This window comes from Anastrepha obliqua, chromosome 4, assembly GCF_027943255.1.
Source record: "Anastrepha obliqua isolate idAnaObli1 chromosome 4, idAnaObli1_1.0, whole genome shotgun sequence".
NCBI classification, from domain to species: domain Eukaryota; kingdom Metazoa; phylum Arthropoda; class Insecta; order Diptera; family Tephritidae; genus Anastrepha; species Anastrepha obliqua.
This window is the reverse complement of record NC_072895.1, coordinates 71,924,751-71,952,396: the sequence shown is the minus strand read 5'-3', so window position 1 is coordinate 71,952,396 and position 27,646 is coordinate 71,924,751. Positions and strand designations below refer to the sequence as shown.

General features: G+C 32.2%; 1 protein-coding gene across 3 annotated transcripts in view; it reads right to left on the bottom strand.

The window, feature by feature from the left end:
- LOC129246396 (uncharacterized) overlaps positions 1-27,363 on the bottom strand; it is a 99,749-nt gene extending 72,386 nt beyond the window's left edge. The window contains exons 1-2 of one of the 3 annotated variants that reach the window (XM_054885188.1): positions 27,306-27,363; positions 22,227-22,692 (exon numbers count right to left, since the gene is read on the bottom strand). The gene's annotated coding sequence lies outside the window, so the exon portion shown is untranslated. Of the gene's footprint in view, positions 1-22,226; positions 22,724-27,305 lie in introns of those variants that run through there. The other 2 variants (XM_054885187.1, XM_054885189.1) reach the window with 2 other exon arrangements.
- Positions 27,364-27,646: the final 283 nt, after the last annotated feature.

The following is a 27,646-nucleotide window of genomic DNA, read 5'->3' as shown; positions in this document are numbered from 1 at the left end:
CAGTTAGAAAATCTCGCTTTTTAGAACTTATCTTATATTAGAAAATGTCTAGTAAAATCATAGATCAAGCAATCGCAAATACTGTTGTGGATATCTGAAGGAGGAGTCGCTTAGGAAGAGCATAAAGTTAAATTAAAGTTTTGAACAGACTAGTATTTTTTGTGAGTTGTATCTGATACAGTATACATTGGGGTGCGACACGCTCTACAAAAAAACTGTGCTACTGTCATATTTCAAGACTTTCGTTGCAATATTTCAGAAAATATTAAGGTATACGTGAGCTGCAGCAATTTGAACCACCAAACGTCATGCTTTTTATAAAAAAAAAACTAATATGTTTTTAACAATAAAATACCGCAAGTGATAGAAGAGTTTAAGCCTAAAAGGTCGGTCCAAAAATGTATACAACTTTTATCAACGGTATCAAAATAATATTTGGAGGTGAAAAAACTGGGACATGAATGGGTTGAAATTAAAAAAAACACCTCTCTAATGGTACAGCCTAAATCGGTCAAGATTTGGCTGAGTGGTTCACGGTTTTTTTAAAACCAGCTTTAAAAAATTCCGTTTCGTTTCAAAAGCTTTGAAAGTACGCTTATTAGGGCAGGTGAAGAGATTTTTTCCACCACAATACCCTATAACGGTTAATCCTGAAAGAAAATCCTGAAGAAAATCCTGAAGAAAAATTTTAAAAATTATTTTTAGTTCCAAAGTAATTGAAAACGTTATTTCTGGACAAAACCAGATTTTAATCAAAATAAACAACAAAACCGCAAAAATAATGTCTTCAATTGTCCTACATAAAAATTGTTGCCATTTGAACGGTTCAAAAAACTTCTCTAACGCATTCACATTAACCATTTAACGGCAATGACAAGCCATTATCCCCACCCACTAACTAATGTAAGACAATTTGTAGCGAAACCCCAATTAATGCACACAAAATTAACCACTGATATATATTTAACACACTGTTTTATTGCGAAAAAAGTCAAATAGAAAACGCCGGCTTTAAAGAGGTAAATGACTGATTTCAATGTAAGAGAGCGAATGAATAAAGCGTTGACAGATTGCTGTAATGATTTTCGGCAATATTTGCGAATATATGTGCACATACATATGAACATGTACTTATGTACGAACATTATGTTAACATAATAATAAAAAACGCTGAACAAGTAGCATTTCGTATAAAGTGGTCAATGCTCAAGAGCGAGTATTGCGCAGCATTGGCCGAATCGCGCACGCGCGTCTTTTTTCAGCCATTCGTCAGTGAATATAGGCCGTACGGGAAGACATTGCATACACATAGAAACATACATCCATATAAGTTTGTAATTACTGGATAGTACTTTCATTCATTCATTAATTCGCCGCACATGCGCGCCGCTTTTTACGAACATATACGACGAGTGAAGTGTGTTCGACGGGGAGGAGGTGTAGCGGTAAATTAGTGGCGTTGTCAATCGGTCTTTAATTTATATTTGCACAGGCTTTTTGTGTTTTGTTTGCGATTTGCTTAAAAAAAAAGTTTATAGTTTTCATTCGGCATTTCTAATAAACGATCTGTCAATGGCAATCTGTTTATAAATATTTAAATCACACTTCAGCACTGAACAAACGGAAATGTTATGTTGTCAGACAAAGTCATAAATTTTTAGTGCAAACCACTTTTAATATGCTGGCATTTCGTAAGACAAACACACTAAACATGCATGCATTTAACAATCATTTATTTTGTGTTAGGTGAGTGGCGGCAGCTCATCAATCATTGCGCCGGCGACAATGTGGTCTAAACTGAAAACGAAGTAATTAGAGTGAGCCCTAATAATTACCTAAAATACAATTTGTTTTGTAAAAGCTGATGGAGAAGTCTACTTGAGCCGCGTTTGTTTTGTGTAACTTGCTAGACTTTAAGGGATTCTGATATAGCCCGCTAGAATTTTTACATTGAGCACGTGACATTGAAATCAATGAATACCCAGATTATTTATTTACTGGAAAGATTCTTGCGAACTATTCAACTTTACCGAATCATAAGTTAGTTTGGACGTAGAATTACGAATAAGGCCCTTGATAAATATGGTTCCAAAGAGCTTACAAATAATATAATATGTATATGTGACCTGGTCTACGAAAAGATACCTTACGTGCGAAAACAAGTTTTCGAGAAAACAGCTGTTAAAGTTTAAACTTCTAAAAACCCTTGTAACTTTTTTAAATATTAATATTTTTCAACCCGGTTTTTTTTCTTCGATATTTTCTTCAGCATAGATCACAGTATCAATAAAATCACAGAAGCAGTGAAAAAAATTTTTTTATATATAAATAAATAAGAAAAAGTTAATGCAAATCGCAGAAATCATGACAAAAAAATCAGTCTTTTTCGTATTTGTACTTTTCTTTTTATTTACTTTTAACAAACTTTTAAACAAATTATGACTTTCTGGTTTTCACCATTTTAAAGAGCCTTTCACACACTAATCGAATCAACAAAAAAGTGAAAAATGATTTTTTGACACGTAAGATACCTTTTCATAGACCAGGACACATATTGTAATAAACCAGTGAAAACAATGCCCCTTATGAGCGAAACCCATTATCGGACAAGTTCGACAGTTTTGCTCAATTTTTTTTTTTTGTTTGTGAGTGGTCTGTCCTTAAAAACGTCGCGCAGAACATTTCAAGCCTTCACATCTACATATGCTCAACAGAATTCTATCATATGTACGGGCAGGCAACCTGTGTAGATGAACGCGCAAAACCATTTGTTGAAAGGGTTCATAGTTTGCTACGAAATGCAACGTTGTCGCTGAGATATAAAGAGCCCAGAGTGCATTATGGCTTCTTAGTTTTTTGTCCTGGCTTTTTAGTAGTGAGTCATAAGCTTTGGTAAGTGCTCATAACTTTTATATTTTACACCCAAAACCATTTTGGTAATCCTTGGATCCTCATTCAAAAATTTGTTTCCAAAATATTCGCATGGGAATATATTTTCTGTTTACCAACCCATTCCCCATTTTCTCTTTTCCCTTTAATTTCTTTTATTTTTATCAGCTAATGCAATATAAAAAATGCGCATTCAATTTTCTTTGCTGCCATCTTTACTATTGAGATTTCACAGATTGAATGTAGGTTTGACGTCGAACATGAATGACAGTCTTTGTGGCAATTCAATTTCCCTGGAAGTTTCAAAGTTTCAGAGTTGGTTGTTCTACGTCAAATACTTGCACTTATACAACCGATTGAATTTAGATCTCATCTACGGGTCACCTTTTCTAAAATGATTTGAGAGATTGAGAGAGAAATTTTATTGATTTAACACTGGATCTATTAAAATAGCTCAGGAGCTGTAAAAATAAGCGAATATCGGTTGATAGAGGGCATCGTCTTACAGGAGCGCCTCGAAACTGAAATGTATGTACATAAGGAAAAATCAGCCAATCGAATACTTCAGCAAATGGTTTTGAACACTCAACGACTCACCAAAATACCTCTTTCGACTACAGGAATTCCTTTAAACGTCACTAAAAATCTGTTTCTTGAGTGAATCGAAATTTCTGCATGGACGAAGTACCACAAGCCGGAATTACCAAAAAGCGCTTCCGCGAAGAGGGTGTTCGAAAAATGCCTAAATAATCTTAACAGAGAGAAAGAGGTCTGACACATTCAACTGGAAAAACCAGAAAAAAAATTATTTTTTGGTGCTTAGATTCAATGCAAATGGCTCGCAATTCACGATGAGTTTCGCTAAGGTGCCGCGTATTTTCTCCATTTTTTTATTTTGACGCTGATTGTAGTTTTGAATTAGACTTAAGTTTCAGCCATAGATCATAATCACGGCACCAACGAAAAAATAGATCTGTCACGATTCTGTCCAAATTTTCGCAGGTTTTATCTACCTCCACCAAAATGAGATATTTCCATATGACGGTAATATTAATTCTTAAAAGCACTGAATCATGGAAATTAATTATATATCAAAATCTATACTATTTTGTAATCTTACAGAAGGTATCAAGTAAATAATTTGCAATCCACTTGCAAGAATTAATCTCTAATGAATGTTTCATACTTCATCTGAGCATTTGATAGCAAACCATTTTTACACACTCATAAGTTCGTGATGCTTTAAACGCATCATCTGACTTGGGATTATTGTTCATTTCGGAAAAAAGAAAGTTTTTTTTCAAAATTTCATTGATTACAAAAAGTGTAGCCAATAAACTTTTAAATACGCAGAACAACTAGCCAGAGACCTCAGCTAAAGGCAATAATAAAATAATTTATGTCAAAACTACAAACAAATAGAAGCTTTTTACAAAAAAACAAAACTATATCATATCATATATTAACTCTTTTTCCCCTGCGCACGCCATTTTTTACGGATACTCGCTCTTCAAGAAGAGTTGGTTACACCTGAGCAGCTCAGGAGCAGCACTTGGAGTAGCACTTGAGACAGTTGAAAAAAGAAAGAACTGTACCAGGAAATAAAAATATGTATATGTGTGTATATAGTATATACACATTTGTATTACACTGATAGAACCTGGCCCAGCACTTACGCGACCGCAAGTAAACATTTGCATACTGAGTACAGAACACAAAAAAGAGGTTAAGTAGTGGCATTCTTTCTTCATTAAAGTTGCGTCAAAGCGTGAATTCACAAGTATTTGCATAAAAATGTGTCTTTGTGCAAAAACTCACTCATACATACCAAGAAATATAAGTGCAACCATGTATGCGGTGCAAATCAATGGCCAGAGTAAATAAAAAATGGTCAAGATCTTGTCTGCTGGCCACTAGGTTGGTTACGTGATTGATAGTTGGCCAGTTGTCTAGAGCTGTCTTTTATTTATCCACAATTGTTAACTTTTTGTGTGTTATTTCGCTGTTTTTGCAATCATATTTAATTTTTTTGTTTATTTATTTTTGTGCTTTTGTAGCAGCATAATGCGAGCAAACTGTTGCAATAAACATTTGTTTAATTTTGAGAAGTTTAAAAAAATACCAAAATAACCAAAGCAAAAACAAATGACTTTGCGCAACATAAAAGGCTTGAGAAATAAGATTGTGAAAAAACCCAAACTTAAAAGACTTAACAAACAAACAAACGAAAAAATTTAAGAGTTTAAAATAACAAAGTTACCAATGGCAATATGAAAGCAAAAAATGCTATTCGCGCAAATGTCAATGTCAAACCATAAATATTTGCAATGCAAAAACGCTGAAAAAAAGAAAAGCAAGCATCATGAAATTTTGCAAAAAAAGGCAACAATTGAGCTTAACAAAATCACAAAGAAATATTTTTTTTTCTTTATTTGTAAAGCTGTGCTTAGGGACCCTCGCAACAAAGTATCGTAAATGCAGAAACACCAACTAGCAGGCAACAAAGCAGCGGAAGCAGCTGCTGCCACTTCCACTGGCAACGTCACCGCCTGTGCATTTTCGACACAAGTAGCGTTGTAAAAATTCTATACAGACAAGCATTACTAACAAAAAGTGTTCCTACAAATATTTTGAAAGAAATTTAAGCTAAAGGCATGTTTTATGTATGTACATATGTGTTGTGTATATGCACATTAGGACTGGTCAACTTGTTTGGGAGGAAGAGAATTTATTTATTTAATATAGAATATATTTAATTTTCTACAAACTAGTTAGAAAATAATATAATTGCAAATTATCTCAACAATTCACTTAATCAAAAGTTAAAATTAAAATCGATGCCAGACGAATTTGAGAGCAAATTAAATTCTTCCAAGGTTCTTATAATTGGACAATTAGACAAAACATTTATTTTACCACTTTCAGTGGTTCAATTGTCATTATTTTGTATTTGACATCACTCATAGTTATACACAGTCAACAAAAACAGGCGAAAAGCTCGCTTTTCTCTCTCGCTGGCGCCAGAGGACAGAGCTTTAAAATTTGTCGAATTTTATACACCAAATTATAACGGTTTCCGTAATGAGCAAAACTGTCATTGTGACCTACGTCATTGCACTGGTAGATATCAGCGATCCCATGTGAAGAGATCCATCTATTTGGTTCGATATGTAAGTTTTGGTTCAATAAGAAGTTAACAGTAATAATTTTGAGATGTATTCAATGTTGAACATTTTGGTATAGAGATAATTTTTTAGGTCAAAATATACTATTGTAATAAAAAATTTATTTTGGGAAAAGTAATATTTTTTTGTTAAATTTTACTTTTTTTGTTTTTGTAATGTTTTAGAAACTCTCCTGTTACTTGTTTTTTAAACGGATCCGCATATCTCTTCTCAAATATGCACAGCAAATCGATGCAATGAACTGCTCTAACGAAGCGCCCAAAAGAATTGCTCGGATGTATGCACATTGGTAAGCAGATATACGGTATTTTCCATTTTTGCTTAACAAGATTTGTACAGCTTTTTATGTCATCTCATAGGCAGTGGATCCGCTCTAATGAGGTTATACACACATATGTCTACATAATGCAAGACCCACCGATGCAAAACGTACAGCATTGCTAGCACAGACGCGCTAGTTTTTTAGATAACTCTATAGTGTGTGCTATGATTTCAGCAGTGGCCGCTAATGCAGTTACCGATGGCCTTTAGCCTGGTCAGTTTGTTATTGTTTGCTATAAAATTCTGCATAAGCGATATAGATAAGCAGTGGAAAAAATTGCACACAAAATGATGGGGATGGTATTAAAACACAAAAACAAGCAACTAGATTTGTGGTCGTAAAATCTAAAGTCAAAAAAAGGAACAAAGAAGCAAGTGGCTGGGTTAAATGAAAACAAATGAACCACCCGTGCACTGGCCGTTCAGACGGCCTGAAATCGGCTTATGTAGACATATTCATTCATTGTACTTGATTGCGTTGTATGTCTAAGTATTCGTGCCAGATGTTTTTACCCACTATCGCAATTATTTTCCACGGATTATTTTTTTGCATGCTGCCATAAATATAGTAGAACAAAAAGCATTCGCCAAACGCTAGCGACTGCCAGCTGTTTAGCAGAAAACCTTCTCTTTCGCATGCAGTATCTCTCGCTTCTGCAAGTCAACATCAAAATAGCCTTAGCTGTGTATATTGTACTCGTAGTATTTAAGGCTGGTTACGAAATTGCGGTAGGCATACGAAAATACGAAATGGCGGCCGCAGTAGCCGAATGGGTTGGTGCGTGACTGTCATTCGGAATTCACAGAGAGAACGTAGGTTCGAATCTCGGTGAAATACCAAAATTAAGAAAAAGTTTTTTTTAATAGTTGGTCCCCCCCTGCAGGCAATGGCAAACCTGCGAGTGTATTTCTGGCATGAAAAAGCTCCTCAAAAAAAAATTTCCCGTTCGAAGTTGGCTTGAAACTGTAGGTCCCTCCATTTGTGGAACAACATCAAGACGAACACCACAAATAGTCCTCCTCCCCAAAAAGGGGTACGCGCCAATTACATATGTATGTATAATATATAATATATACGAAAATTTTGCTTGCTTCTACTGTTAGATTGTAGAGGAGATTGTAATATGCTATGGTCGGTCGAGCAACTTTCACTTTGAACTTTTTACAGCTGCACTAATTACAAAGCAACATAAAAAATTTTAATTCTGTAATTGTCAAACTATATTGCCCTGTATATTACTGCGTACAGCTCTCATATATTTCAGAGCTTTGCTTTACCACTAAATGGAAATAAAAGCGACCAACGAACAATTTGTTTTCAAAACGTAGGCAGTTATAATTTTACAAAATTTAATATTTTGAATATTTGATCAATTGCTTTGACTCAAGTCTTGACGCCATGTGACCCTTTATGCCCAGAAGCTACAAGTAAACATTTTCCGCCTTGAATTCACACCCATATCTCAAACTACAAAGGCACAAGTTTCCATCCAAAAAAGCTAACAGAAATCGTAATAATTTATTTGGTAACACAATTTAATCATTTGAGTCTAGTCGATGATAGATTTATTTTTCCTCCTGCGTATTTTCTGAAACTGAATATACCTTTCGTTTTAATGAAAGGTATAATAGCAATACACCGTTAAAAATGCACAGCCTCGCACACAAACAATCAATTATTTGAATATACTTGTGTATGTAAGTAAGTATGCACATTTCAGAGTGTATGTTTTGCGATATAAAGTTTGCACATAAAAAAAAAGAGCCTAGCGCTCGCCTAAATAAGATGGTCTCGTGAAGCTGCCAATAAGTAAATAGCCGTGCTATGGTCATGAAAACATTTAATACATTGCCATTAAACAAGCCTTGAGAGCTGCATAAAAACTAAAATGCAGAATATGCATTTATAAATGTATGCATGTACGGGCAGACATACAGACAGATATGCATACATATAACAAAGTTTTAGTAGCTAATGAGATTTTACTTTTGGATATCCAACTACGAAGCAAATTAACCTCCTTTTTGTTTGCTGTTAAATTTAATTTAGATTCAATTAAAGAACACAAACAGAAAGAAGTTTCACTAAACAAAATTCAAAAAACAAAAACAAATAATTAGAAAAAAAAAAAATTAAATACTAGTATAGTAAAACCTGTCTACCGGACACTGGGCACTGGAATTCTGCCTAAATAAAAATAGGATATATACATTAAAAATAAGTAAATAGTCCACACTTGACAAGTCCACACTTGACGGGGTGTGAACAATAAACAGAAAGATGATCACTAAACCCGTATTTCAGTAACTCAAAATTGATTTCATATAACAAATTAACAAATGCACATTACTTTTTTTTTTTTGTTTTTTTTTTTTTTTGAGAGAAAAAATTAGAACAATCAAGCAGATTTTTTAACAACTTCAATTAGCACTTTTTTATACTGAAATTGAATGGGCAATTGTATACCAAAAAATTTCCCTAACAAACGTGGAATAGTAATGAAGAATTTGTGATGAAAAGTTTTATATTTGGCTATACTACTTAAAAAATAAAGAACGTATATAAAAAACAAAAATGGAAACACTGGTGAAAATGGTGATGTGCTATCGTTTTGTCGCGAGCTGCAGATTTAAGGGAAACTTGAATAGCTCAGGTATATTTCCACCCACTTAGATTTCTATATAAGGTATAACTGGAACGAAATTTCCCCACCTATTTCATTTTTTGGAAATTTAACCTACTCGTTCATATTATTTTGATTTTTTTAATACACTTTTCACAAAAATTAAGGGAATAGTAAAATTTCTAAAATTTCTTAGTGATTTTTGAAAAGCTGTATCTCGGTGAAAAATGGTCGCACGGAGTTCCCACAAAAAGCAATTTGAAGCTTTAAACTTCTAGTTTTAAGATCTTTGAGCAAATTTTTTTTTTATTTAACGGTTATTGTGTAATCGTCAGTTAAAGGGCGACACCAAAAATTTTCGAAATGTTTTCCCTTTTTTTGTTTGATTGCACGAGCTTGGCAAAATTTTTCCGACTGACACTAGCTACACAGTCAACTACCTTGATTATTTAGCTTCTATTTTTTTTTTTTTTTTTTTTTTTTTTTGAATTCTCGCTACGATCATTTCTCTATGAGATATTGCTCATTGATATATCAGCAACTAATAAGCCCACAATAAATGGGGCAATGGTTTTGGAAAGTAGAATAAATTTCCAATAAGATCCTAATTTAATTTTTTGAGAAAAGAATTTTTTTACCCTTAACGTGGTTTGAAGTGAACCCCAAAAAACGGGTTTCCAGAAAATCTATCGCTCACTTACAAATATATTATTAATGTGGGAACTCATGTTTCCAGGGATTTTTACAGTTTAATATTCTACTAATAACACTGTCAATTTTTAAATCGATCCATTAAGCCGTTTTTCCGGACCGATTAGCTAAACATTATTACATAAAATTGAAAAAAACAAATGTTTAAAAACAATGCACTTGTTCCTTTAATTCTTTTGTAAAATTTCATTTTTCAAATTTTTTGATTGTTTTTTTTTAACTTAATAAGATACTAATGCAAAAATACGAAAATAATTGAAAAAAAAAATGTTTTTTTTAGCCAATGTTTAAAAACAATGCACTTGTTCATTTGTTTTCTTTAGTGGCTCTTTTTTGTCACTCTTGTTCGAACTAGTCAAGTATTTATTACCTCCCATTAAGGCACCTTTAGTCGTTAAGAAGTGAAAGGAAATCATAAATTTCCGAAAGTCCAGAATCCCAAAATACGCATTTTTCAAAATATGCTAAAATCCTAAAATTTAGTATAACACAGCATTATTTATTTGGTATAAGAAAAAAGTCAATCGAGTGTTGCCTTTCATTTTCTCAATATTCGAACTTAAAAGTGAGCTGTCAAGGTTAAAAGAAACAACTGGATTAATAACACACATGAAAATAAAAACGAATAAATAAAATGCAACAAAAATTGCTTAGCGAATGCCAGTGGTGAGTCATACCCTCGCCCTTTTGAACGCAGGAGACGATGGCAACCCACAATAAGCAACAACTCCAGCGAAAAAATGAAGTGCGATTTTCGAATGACAGACAAGATTAGCTGATGACGAGTATTTATCTACAATAAATTCGCAGTATGTGGGCCTGTATGAGAATAAAAAAACAATGCACTATACAATTCGAAAAAAAAAACAAGAAGAAAAGAGCGAATATGTGAGAATATAAAAATTAACGATTAAATTCTGAAAAAGAAACAATGGCAAGAATGCGCGATAAGAAGTAAGAGGTTGTGAAAACGACTAGATACGACAGAGGCTGTATAAAGGGCTTATATGCATGTATGTAAATATGTATGTCTGCATTTCATTTTGAAAGCAAAAAATATTCAATGCATAAAATGCATTTTGAAGTTAGGTATCTCCAATAACTTTAAAAGCAATAGCTGTGCTGTCTAAAGACTAGAAAATACCCAAAGCGAAAACGAATACGAATATAAGGTACGGAGCAATTATGAAAAAGTTACCAGACAACCAAACAGCTGTTTGAGAGCAAGTCAGAACAAGTTATGGTTTTTTCTCGATCAAAAGTAAGAAAAAGAAACAAACAAGAGAATTCTAACTTAGTATTGTTAGAGAAACAAATTTCAAAAATGTATGTGCAATAAGAAACTGGAGTAGATGTACTGTAAGATACAAGGCATTAGCAAGTCCTAATGAATCTAATTAAAACGACAAGTAATTACTAATACTCGTAATAGTAAAACGCAGGCCGATAGTCGCTGTCGCTAGTTACCTTAATTGTGTAATATAACCGTAAATAAATAAATATCATACATAAAATAATAAAAAGAAGAAAGAAAGAAAATCAAACGCAAACTGATTCAGAAAATAGAAAATTAATAAAGGAAATATGCAATTGAACTGTAATTTTATAATATTTCTAAAAAAAATTTTTTTCATAATTTTCCACATAATACAGTTACTTTTTTCCCAATATCTTGCAAAATAAATTCGACGGCAAGCTGAAAACTAAAAAGAAAAAAAAACAACATTATTGTGATTATGGCATTAGGACAGCAGCGGCGGCTACTACATAGTGACTAGACACCTTCCCTTTTGCCATTTGTAAGCATTGCCACCGCTACAAAGTACTACGACCCACTTTGAACCGGTTTTTTCGCGCATTTTTGTTGTTGTTATTGTTTTTCCCCCCCTCTTTTTTATGTTCATTGCTGTTGCTTTCTACAGCATTTTTGTGGCTTACTACCTTTTATAGTTTTTCTCAACACCCCACCATCGAAACGACTACAAAGGTATCCACATGCAAGGCGCGCGACAATGAAGTGAAGTGTCTGCACAAATGGCGTTAAGACGATGGTTCGACAACAAAGTCGATGACTTTAAAAACTTGAAGCTACACAAATACATACTTAAATATATGCATATGTAATAAATTATCTATAAGCTTTATGCTGCAGTTGTGTGACGACATGAAAATTGAGTCATTTTTTAGATGAATAATAGCCGCACGTGTCAAAAGCTTGAAAGTGAGAAAAATGCTGTGGCGAAACATATTATTACAGATTAAATTATATTAAGAGAAAAAACAAAAGACACAATAAAATAATTTTATTTGATGAAACAAGAATGAAATTGTTATAATATGAAATTTATAATTTTTTCACAAAAAAGTCGAATACCAATAAAACTAACAAGTGTAAAGGACGTGAAGAAACGAAGAAACAGAAAATAAATAAACTATAAAAATGAAAGACATATATGAAAAACGTAGATAATTTAAAAAAGGGAGCCAAAAAACGTATATTATTTCAAAAGCAAATTTTTAAAATATTTTTAAACTTAAAAATAAACTATTAAAATTTGAAATTAAAGTAAATTATATAATCAGGTTGATAAGAATACCAATAAATAATAATATAAAAAGAAAACAAAAATATAAGAACCTTAGAAAATTAAAAAATAATAATAATGAAAAAAAAAAACGAATTGAAAATCAAATTTTTACAATAAAACAATTTGAGTAAATTTTTTAAATTAAAAATGGAAAGTAAATTATATAATTGGGTTAAAAAGATGCTCAATATTAGAAACAATAAAGTTTTCAAGCAAGCTACATAAATTATAAATAAATAGAGATTAAAATTTTGAATAGAAAATTCTATTGAACACTATTTTCAACATTAGAAATACTCCATCCATGTAAACAGAAATATTTTCTTAAATTAAAATTATCTAAAAAAATTATTGAAGAGAATATTCAATATTTAGAAAATTGTAATTTTAATTAAGACTTATTTAAATAAATATAAATTTAAATTACAAAAAAAAACATGGAACATAATTTATAATTTAGAAGAAATAAGATCTTAACAAAAAATTTTTTTTTATGATTATTTTTTATGATTTTTTGTTAAATACATTGAAAAAATAATACTAGATTACAGGATGACCCAGATGAAAGTAATTTTACTGTACACGTCGCTAAAGATTTATGAAATGCAAAGCCGCAACAACAATTCAAAGTTAAAATATACAATTGAAATAACTTCATTAAGGGGTTATACGCAGTTATGACTTTCAAAAAAATCGATTTTTTTATTGCATTTTTGTAATGTACATATATTCAAAAGTATACCCACGAAATTTGAAGTAGATCTAAGCAATACTTTCGGAGTTATACCTAAATATGTAGAGATGCCTCGGCACGTTTTAAGGTAGGTATTGAAACTTTAAACGTGTTTTTTTTTTTTTCAAAACGGCATTTTTCATGTCGGTGTACACGATATCTCGAAAACGGCTTGTTTGATCGGTCAACCGTTTTAACTCACACTTTAAAGACACATTTTCTAGTAATTAATCGCTCATTTTGTAAATCTGATACTTATTTTCCATTTTATAATCAATTTACGGCCAAATTTTAACGTAAAAATCGAAATCATTTCTTTTAAAAGCTGACATTTTGTGAAAATTCACTATTTTGATTAGCCGAACGATTAATTACTAGATAATCTAATATATTAACAAAATTTGTTTGGTTTTTTGATTTCAGATAACACAGGCCGACAAAATTTAACCAACATTCAGACCCAGAAACCAGACTATATATTTCCGAAGGTTTATGATGCGCTGAATCCAAATCTGGCCTCAGAATTGCTCTATCAGCTCTGGTTTTCGAGATATCCTAACCTAAAAGTGCAAAAAACCCCATTTTTGCCCATATTTGAGGTTATGTAGCCTTGCAGATGTTTTCTTTCACCAAAATTAAAGGATGGCATCTTTAAATACAATCCTTCTTTTTTCAAATGGCGTTTTGTTTTCATGTTTTTTTTGTATTTTTTGCACTTTTAGGTTAGGATATCTCGAAAACCAGAGCGGATAGAGCAATTCTGAGGCCACATTTGGATTCAGCGCATCATAAACCTTCGGAAATATATAGTCTGGTTTCTGGGTCTGAATGTTGGTTAAATTTTGTCGGCCTAGTTCCATTAAACACGAAAGATACGATTATCGTAAAAACTCAAACTAATAAATTAATTTTAGTTATCAATCCGAATTTTGCATGGACAGAGAAGCAGATATTAGTTTAAATTATTTCGGATACTTTTCCTTGTAGACTAGTGTAATCCAATCCTGAGTTACGATGCACACCGTAAATCGTCTTTTTTTAAAGGAGGTTCCAGAAATCGCCTGCAGCGCGCTCTATAATCAACATTTCCATAAATAAAAAATTTTGTTACGTTCTTGAAGGATGCTTTTATAACCGCCAAAAATTTTCAAATTAAAATATTCTGAAGTTTCTTCAGGATAAATCCTTGACAACCTGTCTTTTATTTGCTTCATAACTGCGTATAACCCCTTAAAGTTTATTAATATTGACTTTAGTAAGAGTATACTAACAAATATTTTATAAAATTAGTGTTTTGCTTTCGACGTGAAATGCTTCATGCAAATGAATCTAGACATCGCATTGAATGCTCCGGCCTCCGACATAACACGATCCACTCGATCCACAAAAGCAAAGAAACTGTCAAAATTCAACACCGAGCATCCCATTTTAATAAGATTTTATAGCAAAAAGCGTAGAATCACAAATTGTTAAGCAAAATGTTCAATTGTAAGCAACAAACGAAAACTATAATTTTAAAAAGTCTAAAATAGTAACAAGTTAAAAGAAATCTAAAATACACCATTTTTTTAAATGTTTTTTTTTTTAATAGTTGTAAATTCCTCGAATTTTTGAGGTTTGTTAGAGCCATCCACGTTTCGTAGCCACATAGTTTGGTCACCTTTGACTCAAATGCAATTGAACGGGAATTTTCTATACAAAGATTACATCTAGTCCAAAAATGATCAACGAAGAGTATTCTATTTCAGGTAAACAGAAGTGGTAATAACGAAATTTTCTTGAAATAGCAAAAATATGGACCTTGTTTTATTCCAAATAGTAAATCAATATACAAATTGAAACTATGGTTGTAAAATCGTAATTAAAAACCTTTAAACCTTATTCAAGTATTCAAACGTTTACTTTCTCTCGAAAAATATAAAAATTATGCTAGCTTTTTAAATTCAACGCTTTTTAGCCAATCAATGCGTAAACTACATCGCCAAACGTTGTATAGCTAATCAATATATCCACATACATTAAACACCTCTTACCATGGCTGAAGCGCGCTAAAATACCAGAAACCCATCAACTAGACAGCGTATTTTAAAATCAAAAAAACCTCAGCACTTAAAACTAGGATTGTGTGTGAGCTGGCCAACTCGACGAAAAAGCCACACGCAAAGCATTTGTTTGCAAATTTCTAGCAAAAAATATACGCGCACAGCCCCGTTGTTACATACAAACGGTCAATAAATGAAACTTCAAAGGAGAAAAACCAAACAAACCAAAAATAGAAAACGTACGAATACGCCCGGGCGCTAGCTTTTAGCAAACGTAGTGAAGCGTCACTGGCAGTTCGAACCCCAAACATAGTAAAAAAAATTAAATAAAACATAACCATCAACTAACTAACCAAACAACCAACCAATCGGCCTACCTACCTACCTACTTATATATGTATACTATATATTTAAGCCACTAACAAGCTGATGTACATGTTTCTATGTAAACATTTTCAGCTATTGAAATAAAAAATATTTGTAGCTTAGCTTTAAATATATATACGTATATAAGTATGTATGTATCTATGCTGCCTTTGATTTGGGTCATTGCACAATGGTAATGAGACCAGACTAAATTTCGCATTAGCCATTTGTTGGAATATCAACATAGAGCAGCAGCACATCACGAGAAAACAATTGTGTGACCATGGCGGCCGTTACCGACAGCCGCTGCTGACTATACCTCCTTTGGAGTGGCCAGTTTTTTGCGCACCCAAATCGGGACGAGGATGGGTAATAGTAAGAGCGATTTTTATGTTGCCACGAGTAGATTTATTTAAAGCGCGGTTTGCGAGTGAACTTTATTTGAATATTGGTTTTTTTTTTTTTGTAAGATTTTCATTAAAATTATGTAAATTTGAATGAGCTTTGCTTTGAACAAAATAAAAGCCAATATTTTTCAATCGTTCAAACCATGATATTATAGGGAAATATGCGAATGTCCATGGGAATCAAATGAAGCTGCGAAAAGCACGTGTAATGGCTACATTCATCACTCGACGCTGTTTCTTATTATGCACACTTTTTAAAAAAAATTTAATTTGATTTTATGTCTGTGAACTATTTGGGTAATGAAATGCAAACGCATGCAGAGTAATGCAACCGTTTGGAAAGGCAAAGACTCGAAGTGGACAGACACATACACATGTAAAAGTATGCATTCCATACCATTTGCAAAAAACCCCAAATGAATGAAATTCGTGCAAAAAATCTGCATTTTTTGTTGTTTTCATCAGTTATACAAAGATTTTTTGACACTTTTTAAATAGAGTAAACATCTTTTTTTGTTGTTGTTTTTGTAATGTGTGTGATTATTTAACAACTGTTGGCGCCTAATAGACTTATAAAAGTACAGTGGTATTATGTGTGTATAAATTTTTTGTTTGCTTTTTTATTTGTTGTTGGAATTCTCGATCAAAGCTAAAATTTTATATTTTTCTTCACTATGCAAAGATATTCTTGACAAAGTGTTTATATAATTGGCGCGTACACCCTTTTTTTTGAGTGTTTGGCCGAGCTCCTCCTCCTATTTGTGGTGTGCGTCTTGATGTTGTTCCACAAATGGAAGGAGCTACAGTTTCAAGCCGACTCCGAACGGCAGATATTTTTTATGAGAAGCTTTTTCATGGCAGAAATACACTCGGAGATTTGCCATTGCCTGTCGAGGTGCGACCACTATTAGAAAAATGTTTTTCTTAATTTTGGTGTTTCACCGAGGTTCGAACCGACGTTCACTCTCTGAATTCCGAATGGTAATCACGCCACAACCCATTCGGTCACGGCGCCCGCCAAAAAGAAAGTAATAGCAAACAAAGAAAAAAGACAGAATATTGAACAAAGTCACATAAAAATGTCCATTTCGGTAAATTTATGCAGACTTTTACTGGATTTATTATAAGCGACTTTTAAATTTGTAATAAATAAGAACAAAAAAAGGTAAACAAATAAATGAAGAATACCTGTACCTACTTTTGAAAAATATAAAGCAGTCAGCACAATCAAGATAATTTTTTGTAACTGCAATAAAATGCCAACTCTTAAGAATAACTTTGTATGCACATGAATAACTTTAAATGTGCAACGAGTTACCAGTTAGCAAAAAAGCAACAATTGTGGTTTACTGATAATACGGAATAGGGTGGGGAAATGAGGAAAATATACTCGTATGTACATGCATATACTGAAAACGTAACAATCAGCGCTTAAATCATGATGATTCAACCAAACAAAAGCCAAAAGAGTTCCTGGTATGGTGTAAAGAAAACTCAGACATTCTGCTTGAAAAATAATTTAATAATGACCAAAATAATAAAAATGAGTTTTGGAAAAGAAAGCGTATGTGCTCGGAATAATAAAATTTGAAGCTCTAATTTTTAGAATGATTTTACTTATTTCCTTAGCTTAAGATTAAATAAATTATTAATATCACCGGCTTGTATAACATGATAGCAGTGTTCGTTGTTATTTAATGACTCTTAAACCACCAAACGGATTTTCATAAATTTCGTTTCAATTTATTCTACAGATATCTCTTCTCGACATAAGCGACAAGCTGATTTGCGAGGCGGTGCTATAGACGAGATGATTTATAGTATTTATGGTCCGATCTGGTTCATATTTAAAATCTATATTGAATACGAGTATATGATAATAAATATTTTTGTTGAAATTGTTTGAAATAGCTGGACTGCAATGCCCCCATGGGGTCAATAAGAAAAGTCATATTTTGGAGAAAATATCGCGACTGGGCGCTATTACCAATAACAACCACCAATAGTGGATTAAAAATAAATAAAAAATCTGATCTAGGGTAAATTTTTTCTTACAAATATTTATTCCACTACAATTAGACTATTATTAGACTAATTTTGTAAATTCGCTAACTATTTTCTCAACATTTATTTTCCAATGATTTTCAGAGAATATTATTACTAAAACGATAGTGGCGTGAAATAAATTATGATACATCAGCATTTACATGACGTCCTTTCATTGAGGTATCAAGAAATTTTTTCAAAAGCTAAATCCGTCACTAACAGATTTGATGCGTTGACGGCGAAACTTGTTGAAATATATGTGAACTCTTGTAACTTTCCCCCACCTCTATTTTCTTGGGGAACATAATTAAGCTTGACGACTTGGGGGAGCAAGCAAGTCATATGTGGAGGAGGCAGCGGGTACAGTGTGTAAATATTGCATGAGGAAGAGAAAGAGGAAATGATTTATCACCGCAAAAGTTCTATAGTAATGGTTAACAGCTGTATTTCCCATAAAATACCTGTGCCAGTACATATAGGGAACTGTGCGACAGGCCGAGTATATTTCCGAGTTGAACAATATTCTGATACTAAACTTGAATTATATGGAGCATCACTATCAGTAGTGACCTTGCATTTAGCATTAACGGTCTCAGTAACATAAATTTGTTGGTGCGGTTGTGGTGTGGCATCTGAAGAAAAAACAAAATGGAAAAATGCTAAAAGAAAAAAATTAAAATTAGAGGAAACGACGCCGAAAATTATAAAAAATGTCTAGTATCGCATGCTGAAAACAACAAGGGCAGTGATGAAGAATTAAAGGAGATGTGGAATTTGAAAAAAAAAACACATTTACGTCATAATGAGCAAATAAAAGTCAAATTTTTTATCATACACCCAGAACGTTCGAATTTATGGTAATTGCAACACAACTAATGTAGGAGTAAACAGGAATATTAGTGCAAATACCGACAATTTTCTATTGAAGCCACAATATAACGAGAACTACATTTCTTATGAAAAATATTAATTTTTTTATTTATTTTTTCTTTTTTCAAGACTCAAATACAATGTAGGTATTGCAGTGACTTCTTAGATGTATGTAAGGCTCAGCTATTCACTTTTCTCCATTATCGAAATTTCTTACTTATAACTTTCAAGTACAGCTGAATATACAAACATACGTCAATTTATCACGGTTGTACACACACACACACGAACACACTGTTTTGCGCTTCTGACTCAGTTCGAAGCTTATGGAATTGAAATGCAATACAATTAAAATAATAAACAGAAAAACAAAGTGAAATATATCCTTAAAAAAAGGAAAACAATTACTCGTAAAACAATATTTTTTTAAACACTGTTATGGAGTATGTACGTAAATGCACACAGCAAAAAAAGATTTTTAAAGTGTTTTGTATGTAATTGTGCACAAAGCAAATTGGTAGAACAAAAAATAAATATAAAATATAGGCGCTCAAAAAGAAGGAAGCAGTAATCAAATTCGAAGAATTATTACGTAAAAGTGTTAAAGGCGTTTATGTTTACGAGCAGCCCGTTATTAAAAAGAAATGTTAAAAACTGAATATGCGCAAATGGCTGAAAAATCATAAGCAATATTTAGGGCAAGTCACGTCACAGTAGATAAGAGCTAGAATATGGAAATGAATATTTTAAATTTTTCCTACAACACACTAAATGCTTTCATTACAGTTGCTAAAGCTACAGCTAATTGCTAGCAAATCGAAGCAGAATAACCCCATTTTTGAACAAATTTAGTCGCAAGCATGTGTCAACATGTGAGTTAAGGGCGGCCTTAAGTGGATTAGCTAAGTAGAATAGTAAAAAATAGCAACAAAAAAATATGCACATAAAATTGAAAATGAATAAGCAGAACTACAAAGCATTGAAAAGGCATTAAGAACTCGTAGGGCTAGCTTTTGCTTATATAAATATATGCATATGGGTGTATGTATGTGCACTTTTTACCTGTATTTAGGGTAAAACATATGCATATACGAACATTTGTATCTGTGTAGTACTTTTGTAAATTAACAAAAGCCTGCTCGTACTCATAAGTAAAAGCTAACCGCCCGCGCTAACAAAACAAACTTTGAATGATACCAAGAAATACCTATGTACACTACACTACCTAAGCTAATGATAATTTGTACTTAAGTCGCATTACAGCGAATAATTACACTTGTTTTAGCGAAGAAATTCGAACCAGTACAAATATTTGTAGGAAATCGGCTAATTCTACAGAACTCTTCTATGAGCTGACAAGGTTAACATTATAACTTACAGATAGTCAAAAAAGTTTTCCCACATTGCGTTTTTCACAATGTTTCCAGCGTTTTTCGTGCTAAATTTTATCTTTAAGTTTGTATGAAAACATATTTTTATATTTATTAAATCGAAGTTTCAAACATTTTCCGAAATTCAAAAACATTATTGTAATTTTCATTACAGTTTCGAATTTTTAACTCAGAATTTTTGAATTTCTGGTTTTCTATAGATCAATTAATTCAAGTGTAAGAAAGTGAAAGTTTAAAATCGGCCCAATGAATGCGTGGCATTGGCGGTGATAGAGGTAAAGTGCCTATCAGACATAAGACTGTCTTTATAATAAAAACTACAAAAACTGAAAAACTGAACTGAACTTTTGAAAAATTATGAGAACAGGTATGTGAAAAGGGAATCGCCTCATGACACGTTGTCGCGTTTAGTTCAAGGACGGATCGCTGCCTAGGACATATGTATGAGTTTGCAATTAAGATAGGCTTGTAAAAGACGCTGTCACCGAATATCGTAAGAGAACAGTAAGTCGAAGGATTTAAAGTATGCTGATTTAACATAAAAAAACCAACGCCTCTTCAGTTTGAGTGCAAAAGGTGCAGCAGAATAAACATTTTTTTAAATAAAAATTCGACAAATCTTCATCAAAATTTTAAACTTTTTAATCAGAATTAAAAAAAGCTTTGGGTACGCTGTTTCATAGCCTATTCCATTGTATTATAGTATGGTGCAAATTTAAAGTTTAAGTGTTCTCCATACAAAACAAACCTAAGCCAAATCGACTGATAGAAGCACATCCATATGTATAAATTTGCAGAAAAGTGCTTGTAAGAAAGCAAAGCAGCTTAAGAAAGTTACAAAATAGACGTGAATTGCATAACCCAGAACAACAGCAGCAGTATTTACATACATATATTACGTTATGGCTTCTAACATACACGGCAAAAATGCGTCTACACACAGGTTTATAATAATTTGTTCATTCTCCGCAGCTGGATATTGTAGGTGTGCTGGTTAAAAAAAGCTATGTATGGATTGGAATTCACTCGAGTGGATGAGCGCACTGTATGTGCAAATGAACGTGGCCAGTGTGTTTTACGGTACTACCAACCAACAATGACAAAAGCGACTGCACGAACAATATGTACACACCTACCTATAGTGGCATACCAAGAAGAATAACAAACTGCCAAGAAGATTGAATAAAGAAAAGATAAATCGAAAAACTATTTGCTTCCAAAAAATATATGTGCATAAAAGAATATAAAATTTGTTTGTTTTCTCTAAAAACAAAACTGTTAGCATTTAAATGAATAAGTGCACAAACCAAAAAAAAGAAAACAAAGCACACATGAAACAAATTTTATAGAAAAATATTAAAAACAATTCAGAAAAAATGTTTAGGTAAAACCGGATTTCGAATGATTAAAATTCTAACGGTTATAACGTGTATTTGGCATCGTAAAACAGAAGGCAACAAAAGTCGCGATACTAGACATCATTGTTTTTATTTTTATTTTTTTTTTTGCACAATAGGTTTGCGGTAAGCGTGGTCTGGATAAAATCAGGCAATCAAGCTGGAAGTAACCGGCCTTTTAATAGCTGGCAATGTTACATTATATTTGTGTGACAGTTTTATGACTGTATGTATGGAATGAAAATCGTAATGAAATTTACTACCAACAATCACGAACGACACGAAACAGCAAAGAAAATAGAAAGTTCTGTTGACAATTTTTATGCCAATGCCAACTGGGCGAGTTGGAAAGGTATTATACAAACACGCACACACATGCGCCCCCATGTAACATTTTGGAAAATACAACACATTCGGGGAAGTAAAATACAGGAAATGATAAATAAAAACAAAACAAAAAAATATTTTTTAACTTTTTTGTTGGCAATTGTAATAGTGTGCATGCGTGCGTTTGCATAAAAAATTCAACAGACTTTTTCTTAATTTATATATGTATTTGCTTTTTTATCTTTTCTACTTTCCACTTCAAGAAGCGTGCCGCACTTGAGACACTACTCAAGATGGCTAGCTTGCTACAGCGAGTGCATCATAATTACCTGCTACATTGTTGTTGTGGTTTTTGTTGTTATTGCTTTTGGCTTGCAAAGAATAGCATTGTTATTAGCGGCTGCAGTGACATTGAAGTATTGTTCCAAAGACGATTAATGTTGCTGCAACCGTGGAATTTTAAAACAATTTTCACTCACAAATTGTAATGTTGTATCCCTTTTTTTTAAATAATTATTTGTGTTTGTGCTTATTTCTAGTATTTGCAATTTATTTATTTTAGTTTTCGTTTTCGCATAAATTCGACCTTTTTCTTCTTTTCTTCTGAAATTCACACACAAACACACGTACCGTTGTGTATTTTCACTATATCACTGTTTCTCGCTTTAGCGACATTTGTTTATAAACACGAAAATGCAAATGTTGCTGAAGTTTGTTGCGCTGAATTAAATAGTAAATAGTAACTTGTGTTTTCTTGGTTTGCTTTTGCACAGTTCAATAGACAAATACGAGTAGCTGCAAAAACTAAAATTTATTATTTTACTTTATCCTCATGAGTGTTTGCATGTTTGTGTAGGTATTTTTTGATTTTGCATTCGCTTCTTTGTTTGGTTTGCGCAAATAAATGCTTTGTTACGCTGCTTTGCAACACTTTTATGCTCGTTTGTATTTATAATATACTGCTTGTGTAAGTTATTATTTTTAAGTTTTATTTTTTATTTATCTGAATACTGTGTGTGTTTTGGATTGAAAATAATTTAACACATTCTTGAGGCAAAGCAACAAAAATTCTCATACAACACTCAACAAAAGCAGGCATGTGGTGGTCGTGCAAGTGCATATAGGTGGTAGAAACACCATACATATGTACTTTTTTTATATTTCATTGCAAACTGCTGAACATTCAATGCACATTATATTACATTTTCCAAGAAAGAGTGGCATTTTGTACTGTATTTTGACTGCGTGACTGCCTGACTATCGAAATACATGCATAGGGACTAACCAGTCGAAGTGATTGTTGCATTTAATAAATAACCCTTTAAGAAATTTCAATGGAAATAAATAAAAATATTTAATAACTGAGTGCGATGTTCTCAGCCCATCTTTTAAGAGTTCGCAAAAAAATTGGCCAAGAGAGAGTGGCGTTTTGTACTGTATTTTGACTGCGTGACTGCCTGACTATCGAAATACATGCATAGGGACTAACCAGTCAAAGTGATTGTTGCATTTAATAAATAACCCTTTAAGAAATTTCAATGGAAATAAATAAAAATATTTAATAACTGAGTGCGATGTTCTCAGCCCATCTTTTAAGAGTTCGCAAAAAAATTAGCCAGTCGAATTTTCTGTTTCAGCTTTTGAACTATCCATACAAACATACAAAATGTAGCTATGAGACAACGAGGCAAGCGCTGCATAGAAGAAGTGCGCAGGCTATCTGCTGTTTAGCATGAAGATTTCTATTTCGCATGCAAGAGCTAAGCGCTCCTCTTAACAAATAACTGTAACCAACTGATTTGTATGGAATTTCACATGAAACTTTACGGAAACCTTGTCATTACGACCTAGAAATTTTTGCTGAATTGAGGAAGGACAAGTTCTCCGCCCATCCAAGAATAGAATACTCCCAGAGTACCATCCCAAGACAACGCTCTAACTCATTCAACAGTGTCTATCAAGAGGGTTCTAGTTAAGTGCATAATCACAGTGAAAGATTAGTTACCTTACGCTAAAATAAAATATTTTTCGAAGTCAGTCTGGTTATTCGAATGCATATAATTCTTGAAACACTAATAAACATAATATTAATTAAAAATAAAGAACTTATCTTTTTAATTTTTTTTAATGAAATACAAAACTAAATTCGAAAAGTCATATATTCAATATTATAAAAATATTAAATACAAAAATAAAACAATTGGTATTTAAAACTTAATTTAAAAAATTATATAGCGAGCAAATAAAAATTAGTGACAAATAAAAAACAAAAATTAAATCAAATTTAAAAGGTTCAAAATGTAATATTAATCTAAAACGAGAATGGTAGGTATTCATATACAACAAATTAGACTGCAATATAGTACAATATATTAAAATAAAAACCTAAAATTTAGACTGCCAATATGGATAATTTACAAAATTATGTAGAAATAACGAAAAAATAATGAAAAAAATATTGAAATGAAAAAAAACTATAAAAGAATTTTTAAGTAAACAAATTATAAAATTAAAAGTGTATTACACAAATAAATAATTTAATAAGTAAAAAACGTAAATAAATAAATAAAAAAAATATTAAAAATAAAATAGCAAAAATAATTAAGTAAAAAAATACTGAAATAAATTAAAAAATAAAATATATCGAAATATAACCAAATACTATAATAAAATAATGGAAGCAAGGTTTTTAAACCCAAATATTGAAATGAAAGAAACACTTTTTTGAGTAAAAAAAATATAAAATCGAAAATAAAAAGTATATTAAATGAAAAAAAAAATTAATATATAAAAAATATTGAAAATAAAATAGCAAAAATTATTATCGAAAAAAATATTGAAATAAATTAAAAATTAAATATATTGATATAATATATAATCAAATAAAATAAGTTGTGAATGAAACTTAAAAGGTATTTAAATAAAAAAAATTAAAAACAGAATGTATTCATATTGTGCCTGCCAGCACAAAACCAAATTAAAAATATACCAAAATATATTGCAAAATTAAAAATATATGAAATGTAAAATATGCGCTTGGAGAGTTCGAAAATAAATTCAAAATTAACGCTCATACTAAAAAATGTACAGGAATTATAGAAAATCCATTCAATTTATTAATAATGCAATTTCGCTCGCATCTTCCTACAGGCTACACACTGACACCGCTAGACAGCTACAAACTCAGATACCCTCATTATTGCATCCACAAATACAAATACCCATACAATGAATATTTACGAGTATCCATATACTAGCTACATTTGTAGTAAATAACTCGCGTGCACTTTGGCAACAATTCTGTAATTCTTGTTAAGCTCGGGTTCAATTGTTAGCTAACACGAAATTGGCAAATACTGTTTGGCTGGCTGACTGGTTAGTTGCTTGGAGTGAGGGCTGATCTGGCTATATACGAGCATGAACCAGACCAGGGGGAGCAAGAGACAGGGTGCACAGCATGACACAACAGCAACGCGCAAGCGCGCAGACTAACAGACATATTGCCATTGGGAGTGTTGTTTTGCGAGCTTTGCGTGAGGTAACAAGGCTCGCAAGCCGTTCAAGAAAAAAATAGAAAAACAAATCAAACAAAAAAATACAAAAAAAATGGGCTTCAGTATCAGCCCTTGGTAACAACGTGCAGCAGCAAATGAAGACAAAAATATTTTTGTAATTTTTCCTTTGACCAGTTTTGTTTGTCGAAAATTTGCATTTAAATTTTGTTTGCAAAAAAGCGCATATGGAAAAATGCAGTAGTCCAAAAGCAAACATGCCAAACATACGACTGCGCACGTATTGACTTTTACATACATATATGAAATTGTGTATCGAAAAAATTAATCAAAAAGTTAAAGGCAAAAAAATTTTTGCTCACAAAACTTGTTTGTTTTGCTTCTGCTGCTCTTTTGCTTTTACTTATCTTTTGTACATTCGTTCGCTTATTCGCTTGATTTTGCGTACAAAAAAGAAACGGGAATATACAAAAATACAACCAACAATGCTTAAGCAAAATTTTATGTATGAATACAAAGTATAAAAGCCAAGTAAGTATGTATATATATGTGTAAGCAGCATGTAGAAGGAGGAAGCGCCATGTCTTGAGTAAAACGAAAAGCCGAAATGGAAATACAGAGCGAGTCAGCGAGTAAATGAGTAATTGGGCTAAAATGGTCAAGTGGTCAAGGTGCAGATAAATAAAATGTAAAAAACTAACATAAAATATATAAGTTGAATATGGAAAAAATTTATGAATGAATAAGCCCCGCCCATAGATCTTTTCTGCAACATAATACGAGAAGGAAGATTGAGCTAAGAGCGCAGCTGCGAACACAAATTGTTAGTTGAATACGTTTGGAAAATAACGAGTATTTATTTACTCAAAGTTCTTTGTAGGGAAATAGTATTACTACTACTTTTCATTCACCTTTAAAAAAAAATTATTTTTTATTCTAAATTATAAAATTTTCAATCTCATTGTTTGAGTCACATGAAGTGCTACCTAAGGAGTTTTATTTTTAAGTAAAAACAGAAAGCTCAAAATATACAAAAATATAAAGAGTAATATTTTAAACAAAAATAAAAAAATGAAGAAAACAAAACATTGCAAAACATGCAAGTTGAAATATGCAAAAATATATGTGTTCAATGCAGCTCACTGAGCACTCCTCACACACTTGGCTAATCCGCCAAAAACTCAACCAGCCGTGCAGAGGGCAGTCGTCAGTCAACTAGCGGCAAAGCATTAAAGAGTTAGTATTGGTAAATATGGTGCATTTTTTTTTTGTTTTTTTTTTGCAACACACAACTAGGCAGTCAGCCAGCACAGTCGTCTCTAAAATAAACAATCGTTCAAACACACACCCATAAACGGAAATGGTAATAGTCCAACGAGTACAAGAAATAGAAACGATCAGGTGGAACTCTGTTATATTGCACTACTGCACATTTCCGCTCGCTGGCGGAACACACAAGACCAAACACCAGAAGCTAGCAATAATTATTGTTGCTTATATTTTATTTTACGTATTATATATTTTTTACATATATTGTAATATTTTTCTATTTTTTTTAACGAATTTTTTTCACTCGCTGCTCAGGCGATTGATCACTCGTCATTTGATCAAGCATTCATCAAACCTTTCACGCGTTGAAAACTTGCTCAAAAATTGTAACGTACTCGAGTCATAATTTTTTCTTTCATTAAAATTAAAAACTTTACTAACCACAAAAGCTTAGCGTATGGATTATGGTAATTACACGATTATTTATAATAAAATTATTATTTTTCTTTAATCCAAAAAAATGCATATATTTTATTTTTAGACATTTAAACTTTATATTAAAAATTTTTCTATCGTCAACCAAAGAACTAAAAAAAATTTTAAAAATATGTATATGTATGTAAGTACACGATTGATTCCACGATTGCGTTAATTACGTTTCTTGCTATTCGCACAACCGTTTTCCTCACCGTTTAGCAGACAACTGATTCGTTTGGTGCTAAATATGAGAGATTTAACCGTTTCCTCTCCACCTTTTTAGTATTTGCTAATACTCACACCCATGTGCATTCGAGCAGTTTGAACCGTTCGATATACTGTACATGTGCGCTCAATTTGTCTTGCAGAGCACGGCTTGGTTTTTGCGCTGCAAGCTGAATCTTTACCTTATGAGTTAAAACCGGGATTCGCATGCATTCGTCTTCTACCACTCACTTACCGATTTCAAAAAAATGCACAGTAAAAAATCT